Genomic DNA, 8,071 nt, shown 5'->3' on the forward strand with positions numbered 1-8,071 from the left:
TGTTTGTGCTCTCTCGGAGGAGAGTGCCTGCCTCCCTGTGAAGCCAGAACCTCCTTTCCCACCTAGGGGTGCCCCAGACTGGCAGGTGAGTGACCTGGAAAACTGGAGGTTCGACCCTGAGCGGCCGACCTCGCAACAAGCCTGGTCCCTATGGGCAAAGGTAGGGCAGTGGCCTACGGCCACAGGAACTGAAGCCTTGGCAGGTGATAGAGAAGGTGGCCTGCTTCATATTATTACAAACGCTACCCCAGGATTTCACCCAGCCGATCTGGGGTGGACAATATAAAAACATGATAGAGCTCATAGAGCTCGTAGAAAGATGTAGGAGGGCCTCACAATCTGGGGGAGCTGACCCGTCCCTAGGTCAAGCTCAACCGGAGTGTGTCCCGAGACCTAGCCCCTCCCTGTACAACCCAGAGCCTGTGCGGACGTCCCTGGAGCGGCAGACACGCAAACCGCTTGGGAACGAGGTGGACTGCAGGTGGAGGGGGAAGAGGGCTTGGTGTGCTCTGACAAACCCGTTGACGATCCCACACAATGGCGGGGTGATCATTAATGGTTTTAAAACGACAGCTCTATTCGATACCGGCAGCAACATTTCCATAGTGGCTCGCCGTTTTGTGTTACCGCGACAGTGGTTGAAAGCTAAGGCCGGTATAACCTGTGTCCACGGGGAAACCCACTGGTATAGGACTGCCGCTTGTGTCATCAGCTACGGAGGATCAGTACAGAAAGTGACCGTGGCAATCCTTCCCGATCCTCCGTTCCCGGTGGTACTTGGGCATGACTGGCCTAACATTAAAAGCGGTAAGACACGTACCACTCCCGGGGTTTACTTGGGCCTAGTTGTGGACTGAGATGAGCCATCTCAAGCTGCCTCCACGCCGTGTAATCAGCCGGCAGAGAGAGATGAAGCGGCCGGCCTGAGTGATGTGGCAACCCCCGGGCCGTCCCGTGCTGACACGTCATCCACACACGCCGTGGCGGAGCGGGTGGAAACCACGCCCCTTGAGGTCGACTCAGACCCTCTCTCCATGCTACGGTTTCAATTTAGAGAGACGCCGGCCTCTTTTGAAAGAGAGCAGTGGAATGACGATTCCCTGAAGTTTGCAAAAAATGCAGTGGTGCTAGTCAACGGCCAGCGCACTAATCAGTCCATGCCACAGGGTCCTTACTTTGTTATAGAAAATGACCTTCTTTATCGGGTAGCGATGCATAATGGGCAGAAGAGAAGGCTGCTGCTAATCCCACGAACCTTCTGGCGGCAGGTCTGTGAATTAGCACATGCCCATCTCCTAGGTGGCCACTTGGGCACCGAAAAAACCCTGGAGCAGATTAAGCTCTGTTTCTACTGGCCGGGAATCAATGAGGAGGTTCGTCGCTTTTGCACTTCCTGCCCGGAGTGTCAATTGCAACAAATTCCAAGAAGGGACCGTGCTCCTTTCGTTCCTATTCCCCTGATTGATGTTCCCTTCCATCAAATTGGGGTCGATATAGTCGGACCCTTAGAACCCTCAGCCCGAGGACACAAATACATCCTGGTCCTCGTGGATTACGCTACCAAATACCCTGAAGCTGTTCCATTGCGCTCAGCTACCTCTAAAGCCATCGCACAGGAATTACTAGAGGTCTTTTCGGCGCGTGGGTATCCCCAAGGAAGTCTTGACGGACCAGGGGACACCTTTCACCTCGGAGACATTCAGGGAGACTGCCAAGTTACTGAAAATAAAGCATTTAAAGACCGTGGTGTATCATCCTCAAACCGACGGTCTAGTGGAGAGATTTAATCAGACTCTCAAACAGATTCTGCGTAAGGTGGTCAGCGAGGATGGAAGTAACTGGGATCAGCTCCTCCCCCTCGTCCTTTTTGCCTATCGGGAAGTCCCACAAGCCTCCATGGGGTTCTCCCCTTTTGAGTTACTGTATGGGCGACAACCCCGGGGCATATTAGATATTCTAAAGGAAGGATGGGAAGAAGAGGCTCTTCCACTACAAATATATTAGAATATATCGCGCAATTACGCAATAGATTTGGAAAGATTAGACCCCTCCTTAAAAGTCACATGGAAGCGGCCCAAGCAGCACAGGGTCCGTTGTTACAACCGCGGCACGTCTCTCCGGGAGTTCCAACCGGGAGATCGAGTCATGGTTCTAGTGCCTACCTCCCACTCTAAGTTGGTTGCCCATTGGCAAGGCCCCTACGAAGTTAAGGAGAGGAAGGGCATCGTCGACTATTTGGTGAGTCAACCCAATAGTCGGCCGAGGGAGCGGGTTTATCATATCAACCTGCTGAAACCGTGGAAGGACAGGGAGCTCGATCCCTCCTCCGGCCAGCACCGCTCACTCTTCGCTCACACTACTAACCTTAACTTTGGTGCGGATTTAAGTCCTAGACAACGGCAGGGGCTGGAAACAGTTATCCGGACCGTTTGGGAGGTAGTCAGTGAAAACCCTGGAAGGACCTCTCTGATTGAGCACAACATAGTGACAGAGCCCGGGGTTATTGTCCGAGAACGCCCCGTATCGTCTTCCTGAGGCAAAAAGGGCTGAAGTGGAGCTTGAGATCAAGCGCATGCTGGATCTAGGTGTGATTGAGGAAAGTCCCTGGTCCAGTCCCATTGTGCTAGTCGGGAAGCCTGACGGAAGTTGGAGGTTTTGCAATGACTTCCGTCGGCTTAATCAAGTCTCCCAATTTGATGCCTATCCAATGCCGCGAGTGGACGACCTCCTCGAGAGGCTTGGGCAGGCTCGATACTTGACCACACTTGACATGACTAAAGGGTACTGGCAGGTTCCTTTGACGGACTCCGCGAAGGAAAAAAACGCGTTTAGCACCCCTAGCGGACACTGGCAGTATCGTGTCCTTCCATTTGGGTTGCACGGGGCTCCAGCTACCTTCCAGCGTCTGGTGGACAAAGTGCTCCGACCTCACAACTCATACAGTGCTGCCTACCTCGATGACGTAGTCATCTATTCCAGCACATGGAAGGAGCACGTACAACAGGTTCGAGCGGTATTGCGGGCACTTGGTGAGGCCGGGCTCCGGATTAATCCAAAGAAATGTTTCTTTGGATTAAGCGAGGCCAAATATTTAGGCTACCTGGTGGGTCGAGGTACCGTAAGGCCACAGTGCTCAAAAGTTGATGCCATTTTGAAATGGCCCCGTCCGCGAACCAAGCGGCAAGTCCAAGCCTTTCTCGGATTAGCGGGGTACTACCGCCAGTTCGTACCCCGATTCTCGGAGAGAGCGGCGCCCTTGACGGATTTAACAAAGAAGAGGGCCCCGAACATAGTGGTATGGACTGAAAAGTCTGGCGCTGCATTTAGTGACTTGAAGCAGGCCCTTACGTCCGCACCCATTCTGAAAGCACCTAACTTTTCTCTGCCTTTCATCCTCCAGACAGACGCTTCGGACACAGGCCTGGGGGCCGTGCTGAGCCAAAGTGTCGATGGTGTGGAACACCCCGTCATGTTCCTGAGCCGGAGAACTGTTGGACCGGGGGACCAGGTATGCAGCGGTGGAAAGGGACGCCTTGGCGATTAAGTGGGCGATTACTCAGCTTAGGTACTACCTGTTGGGCCGGGAATTCACCCTTGTCACGGACCATGCACCCCTACAGTGGATGGCCCTACACAAGGAGTCGAATCCGCGGGTCACCAGGTGGTTTCTTGACCTACAGCTGTACAAGTTTTCGCTCATCCCATCGTCGGGGCCATCTCCATGCCAACGCTGATGCTCTTTCTCGGGTTCACAACCTCTCGGTTGGGTCCGCCTGACCCGATGGGTCTGGGCTAAGGGGGGGGGGGGGGCCTTGTCACACACGTGCGCATGGGAGGCAGCTAAAGGGCTCGAGGGAAGGAAGTTCTGCGGCATGCCGGGATGTGGCAGAGTGCACTGATTCTTTTTTTCCCTTGCCTGTAGACCATTCCCGGGAGATCTCACCTGGCTTTCATGACGTCACTTCCGGGACCGAGCCAATGGAAGAAGACCTTACCGGCTCCGGGCCCTGTGATGTCACCTCCGGACTTGAACCAATGGCCAATGATCCTGAGCCAGACCCATACGACCTCACTTCCTGTCTTCCCCTTTAAAAGTCTAACCGTTTCCCCTATGAGTCAGTCTTGTTTTGGACTCTGTATTATGCACAACTGTGTTCTTTATTTGAAGAAACAACTTAGCAGCCAGGATACCACATTATACGGGTGGCTGCCCCAACCCTTTATCAGTGTGATGTCTCATTATTATGACACTATATATATATAAAGGAGAGTTGGGGTCCGAGAGACTGTGTTTGTGTGTTTGTGGAGGGATGGAGAGTTAAGGCGGGGTGTTGGAGTCACGTGATCATCTCCCCTCCCATTCACCTCATTTCATTCACTTCATTTCGCTCCGAGCTGAGCTCCGCAGCTGACGCGGTCTTGGCGTTCTTTTTCCATAGTGTTTAGTCCTTTCTCCTTTACTGATTTACTGTTTAGTAGACGTGGTGCTTACTGAATAGTATTTTTTCCTTTAGTGTTTCTACTTAGTGTTTCTTAGTGTTTAGTAGATGTGGTGTGCGAAAGGAGAGTTGGGATCCGAGGGACTGTGTTTATGGAGGGATGGAGAGTTAAGGCAGGTGGGGGAGTCGTGATCATCTTCCCTCCCATTCACCTGATTTCATTCACTTCATTTTGCTCTGAGCTGAGCTCCGCAGCTGACGCGGTCTTCCGTTCCGTTCTTTTTCCATAGTGTTTAGTCCTTTCTCCTTTACTGATTTACTGTTTAGTAGACGCGGTACTTACTGAATAGTATTTTTTCCTTTAGTGTTCCTGCTCACTGTTTCTTAGTGTTTAGTAGACGCGGTGTGTGTGTGTGACGGTGTTCCTGGCAGTGTTGCGGTTTAGTGTTACTTTCTACTTCGTTTTTGTACTTTAGTGTTTAATAATAAATAATAATAATTCATTACATTTATATAGCGCTTTTCTCAGTACTCAAAGCGCTAAAATAGTGAGTGATACTTAGCTGATAGCAGTGTAGAAGCAGCACAGCACAACGGAGCCGGTAGGACAGGCGGGTGTGGTAGCGTAGGTGAGCGGCGATAGCAAGCAGCAGAAAGCACAGCAGGAGGAGGAAGCTGGATTTGGATGTTCCAATACACAGCCATAAACAGTAACGCTTGGTAATTTCAGGCGTGATCATAAGCCAGTTTGGTATGAACATCAGATCAGTTCCCGGTCGTAGAGTACTGTAAGATGAAACGGGAGCAGATCAGCATAGCGAATATAATCACGGAGACAGATCATCCCGAGGTGCTAGATCGCCAGGTACAAAGAAATGTTCGTAGGTCTCGTCCCGTGATCCACAGACTCAGCTGTTCCCAGTAAAGTGGAGTCCATAAAATCTGTAAATATTAAGCCAAATCCATGCAATTCGAGTCAGCTGTATCCACGAACTATACGCACAATAAACGAAGTAAAACAAGCGTAAGAAAGTGCAGAATTAAGGCGAATTTTGCGAAAAGTGTTGTTAACAGGGAGGAGCGGCAACAACAAGCATGCGCCAGCATCCCCTCACCTGCTACAATAAAGCAGTTATAATAAAGAAGTTTAGTAGACTTTTACTTTATCTCATTTAGTGTTCTTCCCGGCCGTGTTTCCGTTTTTTAGTGTTAGTGTCTACTTAGTGTTTGTGTTTAGTGTTATGGAAGGAGTGATCTTACCACTGTCAGATTTTGTAATGAATGAGTTGGTAAATAATGATTATTTATCAACAGATCACATGAGCAAATTCAATGAAATTTTAGCTGCGCATACAATTTTCCAACTTCAAGAGGTTTTGCTAATGTGGACTCCTGACATACCTATAATGCCCATTCCACAAAATGCAAAACATATCAAATATTACCTTCTGCAGCTACTGAACGAGTGACTGACTGGGTGTGTACCTATTATGATGGTGCTGTAATTCATGTCTATGACAGTTTAAACGCTGATAAAAAATTCAACCTCACCGAAGAGCAGCTTCGTTTCCTTCATGCTTTGTTTCCTTACAAACCTCCCATAGTTTATGAAGACGCAGAGCAACAATTAAATCATAGAGATTCTGGTGTATTCTCAATTGCATTTGCTGTGTGTATTTCTTTAGGCATTGACCCAAGTGATCAAGTTTTTACTATTTCTTCAATGCGAAATCACTTACAAATAATTTTTGTTACTTGACAATTGCTTCCATTCACTGTCGAAAGTAGCCGACGGGCGACACCAGTTACAAGTATTCAGTGCGTTCAAAGATCTGTACGAAGTATGGCCACTAACATAGTCACTCATAAAAGGGGAGATGACTCGGTGCAGGAAATGGGTATTGAAACTACCTTGGAAGACATGCAATGAACGAGGCGATTAAACGGATCTCAAGAGACGGTCTTCTAGGTTGGAAAAAAGCGCTTGGCTGCCAAAACCATATCTATACTAATTAATAAAAGGCAAAGCCCTCACTGACTCACTGACTGACTGACTCACTCATCACTAATTGTCCAACTTCCCGTGTAGGTGGAAGGCTAAAATTTGGCAGGCTGATTCCTTACAGCTTACTTACAAAAGTTAGGCAGGTTTCATTGGAAATTCAACGCGTAATGGTCATAACTGGAACCTCATTTTTGACAATATACTGTAATGGACGGCAGCTTGATGGCCGTGGGAGGCGGAGTTGAGTGTCACGTCATCACGCCTCCCACGTAATCACGTGAAAAGACTGTGAACTGAGTAAGGAGAAATGAAGGAAGAGCTGCAAACAGCGAAGAACAAAAAATTAATTAAACAATTGAGAAGGGAGCGAGAGAAGCATACAAGCATCTTCATAAGGGAAACAAAGCACGGTGTAAAACGTAAGTTTAAATTAAGTTTATTGAAACGCTCCCGTTGCGGATTGCAATAACATATTCACGAGATAAAAGAACTCAGTAGGGAGAAATGAAGGAAGAGCTGCAAACAGCGAAGAACAAAAAATTCATTAAACAATTGAGAAGGGAGCGAAACAATAAGAAGCCAGCGAGTGAAGCATACAAGCATGTTTATAAGGGAAACAAAGCACGGTGTAAAACGTAAGTTTAAATTAAGTTTATAGAAACGCTCCCGCTGCGGATTGCAATAACATATTCGCGAGATAAAAGTTTAATGAGAAGACACGAGGTATAAACGAACCACACGCCGTAGCGCAACGTTAGGGGCAACAGTTTCAACCATTCTATGATCTGCTTCTCGCAACTGAAAGACGGCACATGGCGGATGTTAGCCGACTTGCTGACCGCAACGTTAGGGGCTTCAACTCTGGCGCTGACGATAGAGATTAGATTCCCGAGAGGGGATGAAGTCAGTGTGTATGCCTGATGAGCCCAGAATTAGGGAGAAACACGTGTCGCATACTCTTTGCATTATTTGAAAGTAAACTATTAAAACCATTCTATGATCAGCTTCTGGAACAGAAAGAGGGCACGTGGCAGATGTAACGCGACTTCCTGACCAACCACAAGCGTTACCTGGCAGGTAACCACCCATACAGTCAGATTGTGATTCAGAAAACGAATGCCATGAATGTAATTACCACAATCTACATACTGTCAAATAAACGAAACACACGCCGTAGCACGACAGCTGTGAAAAGCGAGGTTCAGAAAAAAACAGATCCTTAACAAATTGTTATTGGTATACTGTATTTTCGATCCGTTTAAAAAGGTTTTCTTTTCTTAAAAAATTAAAAGCAGTACTTCGCCGCAACGAAGCGGGAGAATTTGACTATATATATCTGCTTCTCACACTTAAAAGAGGGCACGTGGCGGATTTTAGACGACTTCATGACCAAACATTACTGTTACCTGCCAGGTTGGGTTACCACTTTTAATACAAAAAAATAAGGGACGCATACTGCAGCGGGTGCCACATCCCAGTGCCAACACTTTGCAGACTGTACTTAAAAGACCCGCCCTCCTCACTGGACAGTTAAAAAGACCAATCAAACTAACGATGACGTCAAGTATTACCCAATCAAAAGTAGGAAAGGAGGCATCTTCATAAAATGCGTGTGGGATGATTTGCA

The sequence above is a fragment of the Erpetoichthys calabaricus genome, chromosome 6 (genome assembly GCF_900747795.2).
Source record: "Erpetoichthys calabaricus chromosome 6, fErpCal1.3, whole genome shotgun sequence".
Classification (NCBI taxonomy): Eukaryota; Metazoa; Chordata; class Cladistia; order Polypteriformes; family Polypteridae; genus Erpetoichthys; species Erpetoichthys calabaricus.